The sequence below is a fragment of the Suricata suricatta genome, chromosome 14 (assembly GCF_006229205.1).
Source record: "Suricata suricatta isolate VVHF042 chromosome 14, meerkat_22Aug2017_6uvM2_HiC, whole genome shotgun sequence".
NCBI classification, from domain to species: domain Eukaryota; kingdom Metazoa; phylum Chordata; class Mammalia; order Carnivora; family Herpestidae; genus Suricata; species Suricata suricatta.
The window spans coordinates 77,526,252-77,547,479 of NC_043713.1; the positions used below are offsets into that span (position 1 = coordinate 77,526,252).

Sequence of the window (21,228 nt, forward strand, 5' to 3'; positions counted from 1 at the left end):
CGCTGCTGTGTTGTTTATCATGCTGAACAACTGGAAACAGCCTGAATGTCACTCGTGGGAATGATGTAAGCAGATTACAGGAAATTCAAACAATGAAATATTGGACAGCTCTTCAGAAAGCTGAGGTAAGTATGTTTATATTGCCAGGGAGAGATGCCGATCTACTTAAGTGAAGAATATAGGTAACAAAAGAGTATATGGAGCATAATCTTACTTACTAAAAAAAAAAAAAAAAGCCATAAAGAGGCTGGAAGTGTACATCCAGACTTTTTTTTTTTAAGGAAAAAATATATTTATTCCAAGATTCATTTACTTGGGTTTCTGAGCGCCCTTTCTTCTGTGAAGTCCTGGCATGGTGATGATGTGCCAGGGACTGCTGTGTTTCCCAGCATGAGCTCCCATCCTCTGAGGGTCCTGGGAAGGATAGAGGATTGGTCCTGGAGCCCTCATGAAAGGAGCGGTGGTCCTGTTGGGTGGAACAGGTGTGGCCCAAAACCTGGGGTGGGGGCGGGGCAATACCAGGGGGCGGCGGCCGGGCTACGTTCACCACGGCTGCAGGACCACTTGGGGGTGGGTTGAAGTCGTTGGCAGAGGCTTCTGCTGTTGTATGAGGAGGGGGAAGGGCTCCTGGCAGGCCTGGAACCGGCTCTAGCTTGATCCCCGAGTCTGTGGTTCCATCCTTCTCTTTTCCTTTTCGTCTGGCTGCGTGGGACCTTCCCCATTTCACGTCGAGTCTGCGGCCATTGACAATCAAACTGGATGAACGTGCACCGCTGTCTCTGGATGCCGGTGATCATCTGGATTTCCCCAGACTGGTAGGAGTGATTTCTTAGATCCGTCTCAGTAATGGTATTGCCCAGACCACCAACATACAGCGTGGTGACAGTCTCGTTCTCTGGTGGGTCCAGACGAGGACTGCTCTGGAAGCTTATCTGCCCCAGGGTCACTGATCCCGTAATATCGGTCTTTGATGTTCTGATCAGCAAGGGGGTCGTCTGGATCTGTTGGCTCCCCGTGCCTGTATGGACACTCCTCTCCTCTCTCACCTTCTCCTTTTACCCAGAAGGAGCAAATGTGGGGTTGATCCCTTTTGAGAAGGGTGTGGTCCGGGCCAGTTTGAGTAGCATGTCCCTGGCAGACGTGGCTTTCCCCAGCATGCCAACTGGCCGTGTTCCGTCACAGTTGGAAATCTCTCTCTCCATATCCTGCCTGTAGTAGTCTTTGTTGCCATCTGACTTTGGCATGTCATCCTTGAAAGACAATCCTGCATCACCAACCTGGACGGGGAGGCCATATTCTAGGTCCAAGAGGCAGGTCTGACATTCTTCAATTTACTGCAGGTTTGGCACACTCCAGTCTTCTTTTTTTATTTTTTTAATGTTTTTAAAATTTATTTTTGAGAGACAGAGACAGTGCGAGCAGGGGAGGGTCAGAGAAAGAGGGAGACACAGAATCTGAACCAGGTTCCAGGCTCTGAGCTGTCAGCACAGTGCCTGACGCCAGGCTCGAACCTACAAATCGTGAGATCATGACCTGAGCTGAAGCCGGACGCACAACCCACTGAGCTCCCACCCCAGGTGCCCCTGCTTCAGTCTTGAACCGGACGGGGACCCTGGGGCACCAGCGAAACGCTGTGAACGGCCGAGCATAGCCTGGGGGGGCCGGCGGGCCCAGAGTGGGCGGAACACGCGTTTCGCAATCAGGTCCCCCGGCCACTGCTTGGAACTTCCCATGTGGACGGACGGGTGGACAGGTGTTCACCGAGCCTCCTCAGCTCTCTGAACGTCCCGTCTCATGTCCACTGCCCACCCGAAGTCCCACTCGTGTGAACTGAGCCGTCCACACCTGCCAGCAGGTGTCCACACCAGTCCACGGGCAGGATAGCGGTGGCCGGACGGGCCTGCGTCCCCACGTGGCCCGGCGCCATCTTTCCAGGTGCAGGCGGGCGAGACGCCTCAAGCTCCGCCGCCGCCTCCCACCGGCTCCCGTGGCGAGAAGCCATGAACTCCGGATCCGCGTGTGCCTGCGTGGACGGGGTCGTCCTCAGCACGATAGGACTCGACCATTCTGGGGTACACGCTCGTGTTTCGTAAGATTTATTTTGTTTTCAATTGGATTGTATACATTTGAAAAGTAATCGAATAAACGCAAAGCTCACATCCTCAGAAAAAAAGTGAGAAGGGGACAGTTTTTTCTCTATATTTGAATTTTAATAGTCATCATATATATAATATTATAATGTATCAGAAGAAATTATGTAGATATTATATACATACATATGTAATGGGAAAAGTGAAATATACATTTCTATTTTTTAATTTTTTTCCTACATTTATTTGTTTTTTGAGAGAGTGAGACAGAGCATGAGTGAGGAAGGACAGAGAGAGAGGGAGACACAGAATCTGAAGCAGGCTCCAGGCTCTGAGCTGTCAGCACAGAGCCCTACACGGGACTTGAACTCACCACGTGAGATCATGACCTGAATCGAGTCTAACGCTTAACTGACTGAGCCAGCCAGGCGACCCAAGATAGACATGTCTGAGCAACGGAGACATGGAAGACTAGTAGGAATAAATGAGCCCAGGCCTTTGCTTTGCTCCCCCCACCAGTGGGGCTTTCCATGTGTGATTCCAGACTTATCAAGCCCTTATCTGCCTCCGTTAGCTGAAGGGATGAGCCCAGCCAACTACGTGTAATAAGCCTGTTGGAAAAGTTGCAGAATTGCAGGTGCTTTCTGCCAACCATGAACTCAGAGCAAAGTTAAGGTGTGGGTCTGTCTGGGTAATCTCCAGGCAGGAAGTGGTCTGGCCCCCTGGAGGGGTGGGCTCCTGAAAGTTTGAGACCACTGTTCCTTGGGGAGCCCCTGACATAGCCCCCAGTGGGGACTTAGGAACCAGAGCGGGGAAGGAGGAGGAAATTCAGAGGGTGGGGAAGGAAGCAGAAGACAGTCTCTGAGGAAGGAGCATCTTCGCTCATAATGTCCATTGGGAGATGGTGAATCAGAACTACGGGGGAAGGATGAACTGACTGATGGCAAATTCAGTAGCAGGACAAAGAGCCACCTACAGCCGGAGACCTGGAGAAATGGCTCTCATTTGCTGTTTGAGAAAGTCATGTAATCTTTCTAAGCCTCAGTTTCTCCATCTGCAAAATGGGTATGATACCATTTCAGAGCGTGGCTGTCACGCTGTAAAATGTAATAACACAGTGGAAGCACTTAGCCCCATACCTGGCATCTAGAAAGTGCCCCCAAATGGTCCCTGTTATTAGCATTTCTGTTATTGGACATCTTTTCCTTGGTCTTCTCTCATGGCCCTAATCAACTTGGACTCCTGCCTTTCCTTATTCATTTGGTTTGTACCAAATATTTTGACCCATAATTTATACTACCTTCACCAGTTTCATAGTTGTTTTCCACGTGGCTTCATCATTTCCACGGCATTGGGATCTCTCTAACTCGAGACTCAATTTTGCACTTTAAATACCAAATATGGTGGTGAACATGGAGAGGTAACTTGGCCAGTGATAATTTGATAAATTGGTTGGAATATGTCCTTTTCTGGGCCTTTGTAGGTGGGGTGCTATATACATCTGACTTCCAAGAGGGAATAGACTGCCTTCCTAAATTTTGAGTTTCTTAGGGGCTCCTGGGTGGCTCAGGCCAGGCCATGATCTCGTGGCTTTGTGGGTTCGAGCCCTGCAGCGGGCTCTGTGCTGGCATCATGGAGCCTGCTTGGGATTCTCTCTCTCACCTCGCTCTCTGCCCCTCCCCCACTTGTACTGTCTCTGCCTCTCTCAAAATAAATAAACTCCAACCACCAACCCCCTCAAAATATGAGAGTTTCTTAAAGTTCCCCCCAGAACAATCTTTTAAGGGTAAAGGCAGGGAGGATCCAGGTTTTCTGGGCATGAACAGTGTTTATAATTTGACGGGCCCTTGTTAATAATTTGAACACAAAATTATGAACGCAAAGTCGCTAGGGCCTTGCCAGGAGCACGCCAGGGCGGGGGATTGTCCATATACAGCAGTGCCATTGAAAGTAGGTCCAGGAATTCATCAAAGTCCTACAGAGAAGGAGCCTCTGTGTATAGGCTGGATGTTTGTCGATTCACTGATGCATGGATAAAAATCGCCGGAGAGAGGCTTTAGCCTGCCCCTGCCTTCCTCTTTTTTCTGGGCTCCCTTGTCCACCTCAAAGGCCCGATGGACGGTCTGTCTTCCTGGCACTGGGCTGGGAGCCGAGCACGCAGGAGAAAAGGAAGCGTTAAAGGCTTCTGGCTGTACAGGGCTCATGGGCAAGTCGGGAGATGCGGTGCCCATGGAGGCTGTGACAGTGCAGGGTGGTCAGGGCACAGGGGCCCGGGGAGCAGGGGGGAGGGGCGTCCAACCTAGGGTGGGAGGGGGGCTTCCTGGAGTGAGTGATTTCTGAGCTGAGATATGAGGATGACAGGGGGCTGCCTGGAGGTGAGGGCGGGGTGGACAGGAGGGGTGATGGAGACCTGAGCAGGGGGAACTTGCCCCGGGTTCCCCAGTGGGCCGGTGAGTGGGAATTAGGGGTCTCGCCTGAGCTCTGCGTCTTCCACACAGGTGCCCTCTTCCCTTGTTTCTCCTCCCTCCATTCCCCTCTCTCCCCCCTTCCCACCCCCCTTCCCCCCAATCTCAGCAGGAGAGATAGAGAACTCCCTCAGGCAGAAAACACTGACACTCAGAGACGGGAAACTGCAACTTGAATGTCGCCCCCCCCTCCCCCCACGCTAATTCTCCACCTCTTAGCTCAGGCTGTGCCCCCTGCCAGAAAGGCTGCTTTGTATTCAAATCTGTCTCCACCTTTAACAGAAAGGTCACCTCCTCTGTGATGCCTTCAATTCCTTGATTTCGCAGACAGAACTAACTTGCTGCCTGCATTTTAGCCCTGACAATTCATTCTGCCGTGTATGAAAATGGCAGTGTGCTGGCTAGAAGCTCAGGCCTCGGAGTCAGATGCACATGGAGTCCAACGCCGGCTCTATCTCTTATTTGCTGTGTGACCTCGGGTTAGTTGCCTGACTCCTCTGAGCCTCAGTTTCCTCAGATGTTGAATAGAACACATTTTGTAGAGAGATGCCGCATGGAAAGCATTGGGTGCCATGTTTGGCATAAAGCAACAGCCGGGGGGAGGGGGGCGGCCACAGACTCCTTATTTCCTCATTTAGTGAACTATTTATTGAATATGAAGCTCCAAGGATTTGGAGGCACACAAACCTGGCTGCATGGAGATTATATTCTAGAGGAGAAGGCTGGTGAAAAATTAGGACTTAAGCAATTATTTATTATTTATTTTTATTTTTCTGAGTTTATTTATTTATCCAGAGAGAGAGAGAGAGCAGGGGAGGGGCAGAGAGAGAGGGAGAGACACAGAATCTCAAGCAGGCTCCACACAGGCAGTGCAGAGTCTGACACAGGGCTCACACTCATGAACAGTGAGATCATAACCTGAGCTGAAATCAAGAGTGAGGTGCCTAAAACTAAGCCTGCTAAGAGCCCCCCATCCCCCCCACCAAGCAATTATTTAAATAAAATTGTGATATGTTCCAAGAAAGGACTATCAAACTGTATAAAAGGGGGCCCTTGATCTACTCCAGGAAGGGGGTGGTCAGTGAAGGTTTCCCCCAAGGACGGGCAGTTAGATGTATCTGAAAGATGCACAGGAGTTAAATGAAGGGAGGATTTTCAAGGCAGAGGCAATGGCTTGTGCAAAGATCCTGGGGTCGACAGGAGTGTGGAATGTTAGAGAAAAGGAAAGAAGGCCAATAACATAGCTGGAATTCAAAGAGAAAGGGCAGTGCAGGGTGGATGGGACCAGAGAGGTGGATAGAGCCACGGTGTTCTGGGGACGATGGTCCAGAAAGGGCACTGAAGCCCGAATAGGCACTTGGGTGCCTTCGGAAGCCTTGAGAATCCTGGATCGCCCCCGGCCCCTCTCCCTCCTAGGGCTTATCAGAGAAACGTCTAAGGGAATTCCCACATAAGGCCCAGGGTATGGCCAGGTCATTGCCCAGCCCCCTTTAATAACACGAATCATGGAGGCACAGAGAGGGGAGTAGGGGAGGGAGAAGCGACCGAGAATGGTGAGGATTTCCACAGCATCCCTCACACACCAAGCAGAGGCCAAACCAGAGACAAGGGTGCCCGTGTGGGAAAGGAAAGGACACTAGTAGAGAAGCAGGGACAGTGAGCTTCACTGAAATCCTTGCCATGTACCAGGCAGGCTACTGAACTTGTCTAAGCCTCAATTACTACCTGGAAAATGGGTGTAAGGACAGAGAGCACTTCAGAGGACTTTCAGGACAATAAATGAGATACAGTAAGGGTTTAGCATGACGTCTGGTGCTCACTGGGTGCCCAGTTCTCCCCCAGCCAGGGGATGCAAGTCACCTCCCAAGAAAGAAAAAAACCTCCATGAATCCCAGGCTGTGGTTGGCTACTGCGTCACCTCATTGTTGTGCCTGTTAATATTGATCCATAAGCATCGTTTCCATTTCTATCAGTGAAGTTTCAGAGACCATCTTTTTAAGCTTGGTAAATGAAAGAAGATTCTCCGTAGAGGTTGAATGTGGCATCAAATCCTGCTGGTGTAGAACAGAGTTTCCTTCCAGGAAAGCTCTCCCTGTAGTCTCAGTAGTGTTCTCTACTCACTCCCGTCCATGGCTTTGTGCTGCCTCTGCCTGAAATACCCTCTCCTTCTCCTTCGCTCCAAATTCCACCAGTCTTTAGCACTCGCTTCAATCACACAACCTTCCTGAAGTCTCTAAGTGCTCTACTCATCTATGCTTTCTTTTAAGCCTTATGTTTCTGTACTTCTGCTCATTCCATTGTGTATGTCCTGCCTCCTTTGCTTCATCTTTGGGGTTGGAAAGATGAGTCCTTCCTCATAGCTGTGAAATGGCTGCAGGGGCTCCAGACCTCACATCCTCTCAGCTTCAGGTCCAGTAGAAAAGAGAGCTTTGAGATTCATTGGCCTGACTGGGGTCAAATTTTATCTATGAACCCATCCTAGTACCCAGGGCATGTCCCGGGTGATCAGCCTAGACTAGTGATTGGCACATTTTTTTCTTAGAGAGCTGGAGAATAAATATTTTAAGCTGAAAACCAGATAGTCTCCATTACAGCTATCAACTCTGCTGTCATAGCATGAAAAAAAAGCCATAGCTGTATGTAAATGAATGGCCATGACTGTGTCAATAAAACTTTATTTACAATAGCAGGTGAATGACTGGCTTCAGGTTGCTGACTTCTGGTTTAGACCAATTAAAACCCCATCCCTGCAATGAGATGGAGCCAAACCAGAGAGGCTAAGTGTGCAAAGAGCTCACAAAGGAAATTCAGAAATTACTACAAGAAAAGGCAGAAAAAGGCAACTTATCGGCTACAAGGATCATTGCCAAATAAGGGTCGCCAAGCCATCAATGGATCTCATTCAGTGCATTTACGAAAGGCATCAGGTGTGTGTGCTTAGAGACCTGCCTTATTCCCAAGGACTCCTCACTTCACGGGGAAGAGACAGTTGGCGGAAATGCTCTCATTCACGTTTATCCTGCATCTTTCCAATGCACTTTCCACTTTATACATCGAGATCTTTCTGCAGGGCAAGAAGGTCAAGCATTATCCTCATTCTGACAGATGCAGACCCTGGACCTCTAGGTGTGGAATGGAAGACCTGAAGAAGAAACAGCAGATTTTCCTGCCCCGTGCTCATGGCAGACATCAGCAATCCATCGCCGCACTCCTTCCCACTGAGTTCGGAGCTGTCTCAGAATCCTGGCCGGGACAGGGCCCAAGGCCGCCGCTCACAGCTGGTCAGGGTTAGCCCCCCGGAGAGGAAACGCACTTGCTGTTCCGAGTTGATCATGCAGGACTTGCAGAATCACCAAGCTACTCAACCCTATCACTTGCAGCGATGATTTTAGTGCTTGTTTTCCACTGGGAGTCATGCTTACCTCCCTTCTCTTTCAGAAGAACCCTGGAAAGGTGTCACAGGGGCCATGCTGCCCCTCTCACATCTCCTCCACTTGATTTGGATTTCAGCTTCAGCCCCGGTGGACAGCTCCCCGTGAACGCAGACACCCCACGTCCCAGGGCTTTCTCTGATGTCCCAGGCGCCTGCTAGGTGGCACCCAGGCTCTGTTGAGAAGTAGAGGGATTTAACCAACAGATGATAAAAGTCACTGAATAAACACTCCAGCCTCCGGGGGGCTAGTTCTGAGACATATTCTATATGGTTCTCAGGAGGTCCCTGCAAAATCAAGACCTTGATAATACTCTCCTAAAAAAGGCTTTTGGGGTGCCTGGGTGGCTCAGTCGGTTGGGTGTCCAGCTTCAGCTCAGGTCATGATCTCACAGTTCATGGGTTCGAGCCCCGTGTCGGGCTCTGTGCCGACAGCTCAGAGCCTGGAGCCTGCTGCAGATTCTATGTCTCCCTCTCTCTCTTCTCTTTCCCCTCTCATGTTCTGTCTCTTTCTGTCAAAAATAAAAAAACATTGAAAAGATTTTTTTCCTTCCCCACTTGTTCACTCCTACTTCTTGGGATTGGTTTTTCAAAAAAATACATGCCCGCAAGGTTATAACTTGGGCCCTGCTTTTCAGGAGAATGTCCCAGGACAGCTGGAATAATTAAGACATCAACTAGGTCAACCATGGGTCTCCATTTTATCAGAAAACCAACTCCAGCCATTCAGGTGACTTCCTCAAGGTCACACAGCTGATTTCTCTGATTCTAGAGTTCAAGGTCTTACCCGCCAGGCAGCACTGCTCTACCAACAGGACTTCAGATCACAGATGGGCACCAAACGATGGTGTTCTAGTACATTCAGCACTACACTTTGGTCAGTGAAGAAAGCTAATTGGATTTGACAGAGAGGAAGAAAGCCAGTTTTCTGTGCTAAAAATAGCCTTCTTTTTGGTCACCCCATTCAGGAACAACCACACTTACCCAAGGAAACACCACCAATGTTTCAAAGTTTCTAGGTAATTAAAGCACCTCCATTAAATCCAATCCCATGAGAAGAATATGGCAAAGATAAGCCTTTGAAAGCCCACAAAATGGAAATAATTAGCAGGTATCCCTCTGTCTTTCATTACAGCAGCTTCAGTCCGTTAGGTACGGAAGGATAGAGGATGTGGCAAAATGATGGTCTTGAAGGGATCATGGGAAATTCCTGGCTTGCTGAGCTGAGGTTGAAAAGTGTACCTTTTATGGACTCTTCAGTCCCCAATGCAAGCCTGCTTGGTCAGAGGCCGGCGTGGCCAGACCTGCTTTTGCATGGGTAGTAGCTGCCCATTTGCAACTCTCCTGAAAAGGAAGAGGGACCTTAGGGGTGTGGACTAAAAAAGCCAGATCCTAAAATTCCTTTGGATGGCACAGATTCTTGGAGGTGGGAGGCAACTGGGCAACTGGCAGGACTTGAATCCAAAATTCAAGGAGAACGGCCCTTGGAAGGGCTGCTCAGGCTGAGTTGGATGCTGTCCAGTTTCCCAGGATGCGTAACACGTGCCCCCTGCCCAGACGGGAGACAGACCCTTCCCTGAGCCCACTCCTATCCCTGTCTTTGCAGCCGACTGTAAGGGCCAGTGGGTGAAAGCCGGCGGGCAGGTGAGGTGTGGCGAGCGGTCATCTGCCCCTGCCTTCTGCCTCAACAGATGCCTCACCCGTAACACAAGGAGGACACCTTGCGGGTCGGTGTCATTGGTGAAGATCATCTAACCAGTCCGCGACTGTGATTTTTGTGCTCACGCGTAAATATCCAAAGGCTCACACCACTTCTCTCCGCCTTCCTGGTGACCCGTCTCAATTATGCTGAGCATTCCTTATTTGTTCTCCTCCACCCATTCTCCGCCCCTCTCCGGCCTGCTCAGTTCTCGCTTTCTGTCGGGTTTGGCCCATGGGAGGTGCCGGCAGGAGGCTGGAGGGTGAGGACAGAGGTCCTGGCATTGGTTCTCCCTTCTCACGCTGCCTTCCTGTGATTATTGCAATGGCTTGCTGTCAGGGGACCCCACTGCCATGGGTCCAGGCTCCGGCAGCCCCCCCCCCCAAGCCTTGCCCCATTGGGCTTACAAGTGAGGACAGCTGTCCACTGTCGCTGGTCCATGGGCACGCCACCCAAGCTTGTGGGTTCTCTTAACTCCGCCCGCACCTCTGCGAAGAGTCTCTTCCTCCAACTCTCCTGAGGTGAATTTTTTTTTGAGGGAGCCCCCTGTTCCCTGCTGGGATCCTGAAGGCCACAGGGGCCCTTCACAGAGCGTCCTGCATGCATGGCTTGTTAGCAATACACTTCATAATTGTGATGGAAGGTGCTGTTTAGCAAAATGCTTCAGGTCCAAGTTCAAGCTCTGGCATCCCAAAGACCCGCACTTGCATCTTGATTTTACCAGTTTGCCAACCATGTGACTTTGGGAAAGTGATACCCGTGCCATTCAACTTCCTCATTTGACAAACGGAAATAATAGATCTGATGTCTTAGGATTGCTGTGTTGGTTGAGACAGCATGCATGAAACTTAGCAAGTGACTGCTTTAGGTGCTACTGTATCCAGGAATATCACTTACCTGTAAGCCTCTGTCAGAGTGAGCTGTTCCTAATGCAGACCTGTCTCTCTTGTCTTTTTTTCCCCCAGGGCCTCAAAAAGTGCTTTCCATATCCTAGGTGCTCAAGATACATTTGTTGAATACAAGAATGGATGGTGGCAGAGACATGACCACCTGACCACCCACGTTTGCTTCATTTCCCTCATTACACAGGAAAACTACATTTCCCAGCCTTCTTTGCAACGGGGGCCAGGCCACTGAGTTCTGGCCACTGGAGTGTGGACAAAAGCGACCATGCTCCTTTCTAGATGGGGCCATAAAACCTGTGTGAGATAGTTTCGTTCAAGGGTCAGAAAACTTTTTCTTTGGAGATAACAAATATTTTTGGCTTTATGGACAATGCAATCTCTGTCACACCTACTCAACTCTGCGAGGGTAACACAGAAGTCATAGTCCCTCTGTAAAGGAATAAGCATGGATGTGTTCCAATAAAACTTTATTTATAAGAAGAATGGGGGGCTGGGTTCAGTCGACAGGCTTTAGTTTACTGACCCTGTTCCAGTCTTTCCTTCCACCTTTCGTGGAGACCTTGGAGGCCCTGTGTGGGAAATGGGGGCATTGCCAAGGTCAAGGGGCCCCGGTCTCTGAATGGCAATTGGGAGCAGAGTCCCCTCACTGACCACTAAAGTTCACCATGTTATGAGCAACTGACACACTTTCATTGTAAGCTACTCAGACACGGTGGTTGGTGGTCATTAACGGCAAACCTATCTGGACTCATTCCCTGGTGATCCGGAAACTGGTTAGACTCATGCAGCCGGGACGAGTGAAATATTAAGAATTTAGGTTGGGATTGCTGTCAGCATAAGAGCTGACATACATTTTCACATTTCAGTATCATGTCCTTTTCAGATCTTTAACCATTGGGGTGAAATTCGGTCCTCTGCGAGCTAAACTTAGCATGTTTGGTGGGAGACACCTCAGCTATTTTTATAGCTTGATCGAACTTGAAAGCAAGTTTAAGTTCTCTTCATCTATATAGTATGTACTTATGTTAGGTGCTAACGTCGGAAGAAGAAAGCAAACAGGCCAGTCCTTCTCTCGTGGCACTTAGAGATCGGCGGTGTTTCAGTGACACTCAGCTCTGTGACAGTACAGGCTTGTCACCTGTGAGTGGAACAGAGGCCCAGAAGAGCCTTACCTGAACTCCATCAAATACATTCTCCAAAGGAGGAAGGATTTTCTGTTACCAGAGAAGTGAAAAAGAGATACAAAACCAGCAAGACAATAATATCACGTGCAGGTGCTTAATGCTATTGGGGAAGGGGAATCAAGGAAGCTTCCCCAAGAGGTAACATCCGTGCTGAAGGGGAAGTAAGAGTGAGGCAGCCAGCCAGTGGGCAGAGGGCACTGGGGTGCGGCAGCGAAGGGGAAAAGGGCAGCAGACTTGTATGCCTTGGCCTGGGGGCACTGTGATCTCTTCGGTTCAGCCACAGCGAGGATTAGAAAGAAGCAGGTGAAAGAAATAGACCCAGAGAAGCCAGATGCTGAAATGCTTTGTACACCACAGTGAGGCTTTTGGGTTCGAGGCTGCAGGCAATGGGGAGCCACTGAAGGGTTTTGGCAGGGAGCATGACGGGATCAGATCACTGGTTCAGAAAGAGGGTTTGGGGAAAGCTGTCTTGTTCACAGCTGTGTCCCGAGGGCCTGGAACAATGGCTGGCACGTAGCAGGTACTGCATACATACCCATTGAATGGACAGCTTGGGCATGGATTGTAAGGACTGACTGATCCTACATTCTGTTTCACTCTCTTTCTTGACTCTGGAACCAACCTGGAAGCCAGGGTTATCAGAACCTGTGTCTCTGTCCTCTATGATGAAAAGTAACACTGGGCATAGGTTTAGAAATGCTTTTGGATTGGGGTTCAGAGCAGTGATAAGTGTCAAGAATATTACATCACTTTCCTGATCCTCTCTGCTTTCAAAGGTGTCTGTCCTGCTCTATTCTGTAGCCACCGGACACCCTCGTTTTCCTGTCTTCACCTCTGGCTGACCTACCTGCTGTCTGACACACAGATACCCATTCAGGAGGTGAAGAAGGCCTGCTGGATGCGGTCGGCATCTGGCCTGGGAATAGCTTCCCTCAAGGTCAAATCATCTACAAGCTCAGAGCGGCAGAAAGGAAACATTCGCTGCCTTACCAGGAAGTACCTGGGGTTCATTCCAGAACTTCCAGGCTCAGGCAAACCCCTTGACCCACCAGAGGAGGAAAAAGGGAGAAAAGGAACTGAAAGGAACTGACTTCCAAACCTACATGTCATTGGTGGTGGACACAGTGTGGTGTAATTAAAAAAAAAAAAAAAGATTTTAAAGTTACACAAATTGAGTTCAGACCTCCAGGATATGCCACTGACCGGGTGGTGAGTTAATTGCCCTAGGCCTTCAGTTCTCCCCTGCGAAACGGACAGAGCTTTTCTATTTTGTGCGGTTGTTGGGAGGATCAAGTGAGCTACAATAGAAATGGTGATAACCGTTAGGTAAAAGGGAGCCATGGTCTCAGGGAGCTCAACCTGGGGGACATCCCTGTGCCAGCGAGGATACGGGTCAAAGACCGAGCGAGGACAGGGTGGGAAGGAAGTGGCAATTTGGGGGTCCCTTTTTTTCTCAGTACTTTTCCTTTTACTGCCTGATGCCCTTTGACAGATATGGTTCAAAATTCCAAGCAGTAGATGGAGAGTGTGTGTGTGTTGGAATAGGGTCCCAACTACGCAAATCCGATCCAGGAATCCTTAGGATTCTGTTGGTAACAAGGGGCAGAATCGCTCCGGGAAGGACAGGCCCATTCGTGGGGTGAGGGCTCCTCTCCCCGTCTCTCATCTCGGCTTCTCTCTCGGCGGCGGTGGTGGGTCAAGGTCACAGGAAGCTCTGGGCTTCCATCAGCTCCACCTAACAGCTCTAGAGGACAGGGAACACCTCTTTCTCTTGACGTCAGGCCAGGGGAATGCTCTGATTGGCTGTCTTGGGTCACATGTTTACTACTTGAACCAATCACCAATCGCTGTGCCCGGGCGAAGGAATGCTGGTCAGCTGCATGTGATGACTGCCATCCCGAGGATCCTGTGATCCCTGGTTCCCTCCGAACCTCGCGGAGGGGGGACCAATGTTCGTCAAAACCCTATGTGTGTAAGAGAGGCACCTTCACCAGGGATGAAAGGAACAAGGCCGGCCGTGTAGAAAATAATGCTTTTGCCGCTGTCAACATCTTCGTTCGTGTCTTCTGCCTGCCTTGCTGGCCGACTAGGGATCTGTGTTTGTGTTCAGTAAACACCAGCCCGGCCAGGACTATAGATCTGTGGACAGGACTGTAGAGGGAGAGTTTGGCCTTAGACAAGTCTAAGATCAAATTCCAGCCCTTCCTGGCTGTGTTACTTTGGGCAAGTTACACACCCTCTCTGAACTACAGTGTCCTGTGTGTAAAAGGAGGACCAGAAATCCACCTTCTGTGACGGTTGTGTGGATGGAGTCAAAGGGCTTCGATAAGTGGTAATGACTAGTGCATAATAATTATTATTAATGCTTTGGGGGTCGAGGTGGGTGGTCAGGAAGGGATTCCAAGAAGAGATCTTCAGACAGACTTGTGGTGTTCGTGTTGGGTGAGAGAGGATCTAACACAATGACTTCATTGTACAGATGGAGAAACTGAGGCCCCACAGAGGGCGGAGCTTGGGTTAGCTACGGAGGCTGAGCTGGGAAGCTGCAAAGAGGAGACGTTTTAGGAGGTTGCGTCTGGAGCCAGTTAGCCGGGCCATGAGCTTTCAGGAATTACAAGGCCACAAAAATGCTTTTTGGCTTGAAGCATCCAAGTGGGCCCCACCCATCTTGCTTGGCGTCAGAGGCTGCCTCCTTCTCACCACTGGACCCTGGGTTGCCAGGCTGGTGAGTATGAATCTCACTCTTTCTCTCTTTTAAAAAACGATTTGTTCTTGAAATGATTTAGAATGACTGGGTCTTTTTTTGTATGGGAATTAGGGCTTTGAAAGCCTTGGTTTATGGCATGACCTTCCCCCGCTGCTCATAAGATGGTTTCCTTCCTTCCCTCCTTCTTTCCTTCCCGCCTTCCTTCCTTCCTTCCTTTTCTCCCTCCATCCCCTCTTCCAACACTGAAACATTCAGTGCGTTGTGCTCGGCCCGTGGCAAGGGCGGTGTCAAAGTATCGCTCATTTGCATATTTATACCATTTCTCAAGTTCATCTTGTGTGCCTGGCATTGGTCCAAGGGCCCTGGGCACTTGGGATGCGGCGGGAAACAAGACACGCTTCATTTCTGCGTTTTTGGGGTGCACGTTCTACTATTTCCCATTCTAGAGACTGTACATTTAGTCTGGGTTGCGTGTCCTCGGTGAGAAAGACTAGCTAGGGCAAGGTGGAGAGGTAGACGGGCCCAAACATGTGAAGGGCTTTAAGTTCATTGTGAGGTCAGGGGACGGCCTCTGAAGGGTTTTTAGCTGGTGAGGGTCATGCACTGACTCATGTTTGGGAGGGGCACTGATTCCTACCCCCACCTTTCCCCCCACCAGGCTAACCTGTGTCTCTTGAAGTGTCTAATATTTCTCCTTTGTTGCAGTGACCACAATCCAGAATAATTGTGGTTAAATTAAATTTTGCTTTTTTGTGTGAGACAGTAAGCTCCGTGTAGACAGGCCTGGCTTGGTCTGGTTCATTTTTAGGCTTCCAGCATCCAAGACTGTGCCCAGCACATAGAGTGTGCAATAAGTAAATAATGGTTGAATTAAAAAATGAAGGGTAGAAGGAAGGAAAGGATGGATGATGGAGGAGGGGAGGGCGGGCAGGGGGACATGAATGGGTGGGAAAATGAACGAGAAAGGAAGTGAATACATGAGCGAATGGGTGGATGGAGGAGCAGACGGACGAATGAAAGGCCAGCCGTGGCGATCAGACTGAGAGGAGACCAGGTGGCCTCGATCCAGATGCCACCTGCGTGCTGCAGGGTAACCCCTCCTCTGGCCTCGTCACTTAATGGCTTTCTCAGCAGCACAAGACTCTATGAATCATTTATTGGTCTTGCTCCAGGTCATTTCCGTCACTGTGTCCACTCTGATCGATTGCTCAGGGCTAGAGCTGCGTGTTTGAGGAGCCTTGGGCAGCTCCGTGGGGAACTCCAGTATCTGCTAGCAATGCCTGCCAGGACGCCGCAGGGGACAACAGCATGGTCTGTGCTTCCTGGTGGTTGGCTTTGGGGGCAGGTGCCCCCAGACCACAGAGCTCTGTTGAATCCTGACACCAGTTTCTCTCACTGTTCCTGGGGAGCGTGTGCCGACCTGATATATCAAGTCTGTTGCTACTATTTGACGTGAACTGTACGAGATCCCCCCGCCCTCGTCCTCCCCCTTCTCTTCAATCCTGGTTTCTCACGGGCTTGGTCACAAGCCCCTTGATGGCCCAGAAAACTAAATGGACAGATTCAATAGGGTTATTTAAAAAAATTTTTTTTTGGTGTTTTATTTTTATTTTTGAGAGAGAGAGAGACAGTGTGAGCAGGGGAGGGTCAGAGAGGGAGGGAGACACAATTCGAAGACAGGCCCCAGGCTCTGAGCTGTAAGCACAGAGCCCGACTCGGGGTTCGAACCCACGAACTGTGAGATCATGACCTGAGCTGAAGTTGGAGGCTTAACCGAGTGAACCCCCCAGGAACCCCTCAGTAAGGCTATTTTGTCTCTTGGGCTGAACCCAGGGTGTAAATCAGCTTTCCTATGGAGAATTTTGCAACATGTAGCATGGGACCAGCAGCAAGAGGATCAGTGGGGGCTACTGGTTTTAGAAAACAGCTTTTTGGAACTCAACTTTCCCCCTTATCTCTCTGTTGAATCTCAGGAGGTGGTATCATCCCTAAAAGGCAGTCAACGGGGTCTGGTAAGGACAGTGATTTCCCGGGCGTTGTAAAATGAGCCGGGGACAGAGGGGAGGCCGATGTGACCTACGGTTCTCAGTTCCCTTCAGCAGAATCCTACTCTGCTTATTTTTAGCATGGAGCATAGGAGAGGCAACGGGCCAGCCCTGGGGACTTGGATTCCTAGTTTCAGCAGGGCCCGTTATCAGTATCTCACTTTGGGGCCTCAGTTTCCTCCGCTGTAAATAGAGTCCGGTGACACCATCACCATCACACCCTTCCTTCGCTGTTAGAATCATCCTTACCGTCATCACCGCCACTGACCCCATCAACCCTGCCACCGCCATCCACATCCTTATCCTCGGTAGCACTCCCCAAGCGCCCTCTCTGTTCCAGGCTCTCCGTGGAAATCGTTGCCTCGTGTGGTCCTCCTAGCAGCCCTGTGAGGCACGTCCTTAGGCCCGGATTCGTAAATACAGTAACACGTGCATCATGTTCTTGTGCCGTGCCTTGTTGCACTTGGCAGATACGGTGTTTTGTGCAAACTACGGTGTTTGTGGCCACGCTGCCTTGAGAAAGTCTGTTGGCATCGCTCTTCCACTGACAGTTTCTCACTTTGCGTCTCCGTGTCATATGTGGGTAATTCTCCCAGGAGGTCGCCTTACCGCATTATTCTTGGACTTGTCGTAGTGAGCTGTGATCAGGGATGGTGACTTGCCGACAGCTCGGGTGATGGTTAGCATTTCGTAGCAACAAAGTTTTGTTTTTGTTTAATTTGTTTTAATGTTTATTTATTTTTGAGAGAGAGGGAGAGGGCACGAGAGGAGGAGGGGCAGAGAGAGAGGGAGACACAGAATCCAAAGCAGGCTCCAGGCTCTGAGCCATCAGCATGGAGCCCGATGCAGGGCTTGAACTCATGAACTGTGAGATCATAACCTGAGCCGAAGTCGGACACTTAACCTACTGAGCCACCCAGGTGCCCCCCTTTTTAAAATTAAGATATGTACATTTAAAAAGACATAATGCTGTGTATTGCACGGTTATTAGGCCACAGTGTAGTGTAAATGTAACTTTCGTGTGCGCTGAAAAAGCAAAACAGTGCGTGTGACTCCCTTTATTGCCGTATTTGCTTTATTGCTGGCATCTGGGGCCAAGCCTGCAGTGTCTTTCTTGTATATGACTGTACAATAGTGTTCCAGGTTTACAGGCCAGGAAACTGAGGCTCAGAAAGCCGCAGCCCCTCTTGTCCAGTGAGTGGTGGAGCCCGGGTCCAACCCAGGCTGCTTTGCTCTTCCTAGCAAACATCACGAAGCTTCTCTGAATGGTCGCTCAAGGTACGTTCAAATTTAGACAATCCTGGTGTCTTTTAATTTTTGGCATCTCCGGGTACGGACCGAACACCTGCTGACTTCTTAAGAATGTGTTTCTTGGTCGAGTCAAGAGCATTAGATGATAAAATTATTTTATGGAGCCATTGTTGGAGGATTTCCCTGACTTTGTTCAGGGGAAACTGAGGCTCAGAGAGGCACACATCATCCACTGCCACATAGCAGATTAGGATCAGTCTTTTTTTTTTTTAATACTTCTTTATTTTTGAGAGACAGAGAGATAGCAGGGGAGGAGCAGAGAGAGAGGGAGACACAGAATCCGAAGCAGGCTCCAGGCTCTGAGCTGTCAACACAGAGCCCAACGAGGGGTTCGAACTCACGAACTGTGAGATCATGACTTGAGCTGAAGTCAGATGCTTAATGGACTGAGCCACCCAGGTGCCCCTAGGGTCAGCCTTAAAAGCAGTTCAGGCAGGAAGAAAATTGTCAGCCAATCTCCTGGCTGATTGTCCCCATGCTCACAGAGGCAAGGACTTAGAAAGCAGGGTTTAGAATCATGAGTCTGGGTTCCAAATCTTGCTGTTTTGTTTACCACTGTGGCTGAGCTTTCTGGGCCTCAGTTTCCTTACCGATAAAATGGGGATCGTAGTGCCTACCTCACTGTGGGACTATAAGCACTGAATAAGATAATGTCATCAAGGTACTTACTTAACACAGTCTCTAAGACCTAGGAAACACTCATGGTACCATGATTACAATGGTTATGTTATTATAATGCAACGTAGTTTATAAATATGTACCGTATAGAATGTATTGTTACTGTATCCTGTATTAACTACATCTCACGGCCTTTTTGCCCCGTGCCCATCATTTTTCTCCAAGATACCATTCCACTGGGAAGCAAAAGACTAATACAGAGTGAACCAAACCCATAATTCTTGTTTTAACTCAGCCTGCAGATTTTCAGCTCTACAACGTATTGCTGGAATCATGTTGCACATTCTGTGCTGCTGAGAAATTGACTTTTTCCCTCCTAGTCAACTTACTAATTAGTTGCCTTATTGACTAATTTCTGAGCACTCAGTCAAATTGGGTAAGCAATCCAATGTGGACAGGAGAACAGCGGAAAGCTTTAATTTACCCATTTTTCAACTGGGTGCACGTCCTTGTCCGGGAGCAGGGCCTCAAAACCTCACTCGAGCCTGGAAACTCCAGGAACCGTGAATTTTGAGAAGTTTTATCTTCGTTTCTTCCTGTGCCTGATTTCCTACGATCCCAGTCGAAAGATGGAAGGGGCGTGCTTGAAATCCACAGCCTCTATGGAGATTAAATATTCACTGTTGAACGCCTCCTCAGACCTAGGTATTTTTGCTTATTCATAATGATCGGGCACTTCTTACCCCATTCTCTTATGTATTCTTTGTCATCTAGACCAACGAGAAGTCAGGAATGGAAGGGGCTGTCCTCCTGTTGTGTTGAAATCACGGCGTTTTTATATAGCCGCGTGCTTTTCAGATCGTCCGCGTCTTTGACAGGTTCCAGGACGGAAGGCAGTGAAGACTGCCGTTGTTCTACGGAGGTGGGATGTTAAGGGGCCGAGCTGTTCGGAAGAGCTGCCAGCACTTCCCCAAACCCTCACGTTGGTAGAGATCCTAAAACAACGCTTGAGAGGGAGGCAGAGACCAAGCTCCTCCCGGTGTGCCGACCTGTCTCCGAGGCCGGTACTTTGTCTTTCCGGTCTGAGTTCAGTCCTCGGGTAAGAGCCAGCGAGTCTCCTTTTCCCCCATCGGGGTGGGGTGGCCCACTTCCCAGCACCCTCTTTGAAAATCCTCCCCAGGGAGACCCAAACGGACCCAGCGTGGCAAGTGGGCTTTCCATTTGGGGGGACTGCCTGCCCCCCCCCTCCGTTTCAAACATGCTTTTGATTTGCCTTTATTGGCTGGTGAAAAGAATCATTTAATAGCTAAGAACCAGGCAGTGACAAAGGAATTCAGGTAAATTAGTTTCAGTTCTTACGTAGACAGTCCTTCTTCTTTGGAATTTGAGCTTTAGAAAATAAAGCCTTCTTACCACTTATTTCCTTCACCCCCTCTCCCTTAAGCCTTTTAAAAAGGATTTTTCTTCCCTTTTAAATCTCTTCAAGAAAGAGTTTCTTTTCTTTCATACAGAGGAGTCGGGGAATTAAATTCACCAAAATATCCTAGCATCAGTGTGTACAGAAAATTCAATGAAATCCAAATTAGATGCATTAAAAAATAAAGTGGGTTTTTTTGGGGTTTTGTTTTGTTTTGCTGGGACCCTTAAAAAATCCAGACATACACCAAGAGTGAGCTTCAAAGCCCATTTTAATAACTAACTACTTACCAGCTCAAACCATCGACTAGCAACGTTTTGCGCCGCAGCCCCAACTACTTAAAAATGCAGTTAAAGTTTAAACGTTTAGTCCCTGAAAGTAGCAACCGTCACTTGTACAGAAGCGTCCATAAAATCTACAAGCCCGGTTTTCCATTACTCCGCTGTAATTAACAACCCGGTAGTAAATTAGTGATCTGGACTCCAAAAATGGTGGGGATCTGGGAAGCTTAAATATTTAGAAAGGGCTCCTGATGATGTGTTGGGCTCTAGAATCTGATTTTGTAACTGGAACTTTCATGTAGATGTGATCCCTGGATGGTGGAGGTTTTTCTGGGCGCCTTGACAAATAGGGGCGCCCTCCTCCCCCCACATTCTCCACCTTTGCGTTCGATCTAGCCTTCCCTTTTTATTTGCTCTATAGCCTTGGTGGGGTCCCTCAGCTTGGAAACCCCATGATTCTATGATTCTTTTCTCCTCTTGTTAAGTTGCCTTCTCATTGAAAAAGGAATTCAGTTTCCCCAAAAAAGCATTCAGTCACTAGGTTAAAAGGCAGTATATGCATTTCAGGTGAGGCGAAACAAATCCCAGCAAAGATAAAAACTATACACGGAGAAACAAAAGAAGAGGGAAAAATGGTAACCCTTGTGAGACCCGCTAATGTTTAAATAACAGTTTGGTGTTTAGACATGAGAAGCTGGAAGTCAGGAAATTAGACGTTACCCCAGACATTTGGGGCTCTTAAATCTGTTGTCAGGAGAAGGGCACAATGGTGTGAATTTTTAGCAGAGCATTGGTCGGACTTTGAATTTCCTGGGTTTTTGCTGGATCGTATCACAGAGAAACATTATATTCTCCCCCCCCCAAATATATATCTAATTTCCTTTACAAAGGGCAAAAAAATATTTTTCCCACCAAGGTACAAGAAAACACCCGTTATCTTTCCCAATAGGGCATTATCTATTATTGGGTATTTTGAGAGCTAAAAAACAGGCACAAAAATAATGTCCCAAACGAGTTTATTGTGTTTTGTCAGATTAAAAAAAAGCTGATTTTGATTTATTATTTCATGTAGATAT

The 21,228-nt window shown here is 48.9% G+C and overlaps 1 pseudogene; it reads right to left on the bottom strand.

Moving 5' to 3' along the window:
* Positions 1 to 309: 309 nt before the first annotated feature.
* Positions 310 to 17,212, bottom strand: LOC115277493 (annotated as a pseudogene).
* Positions 17,213 to 21,228: the final 4,016 nt, after the last annotated feature.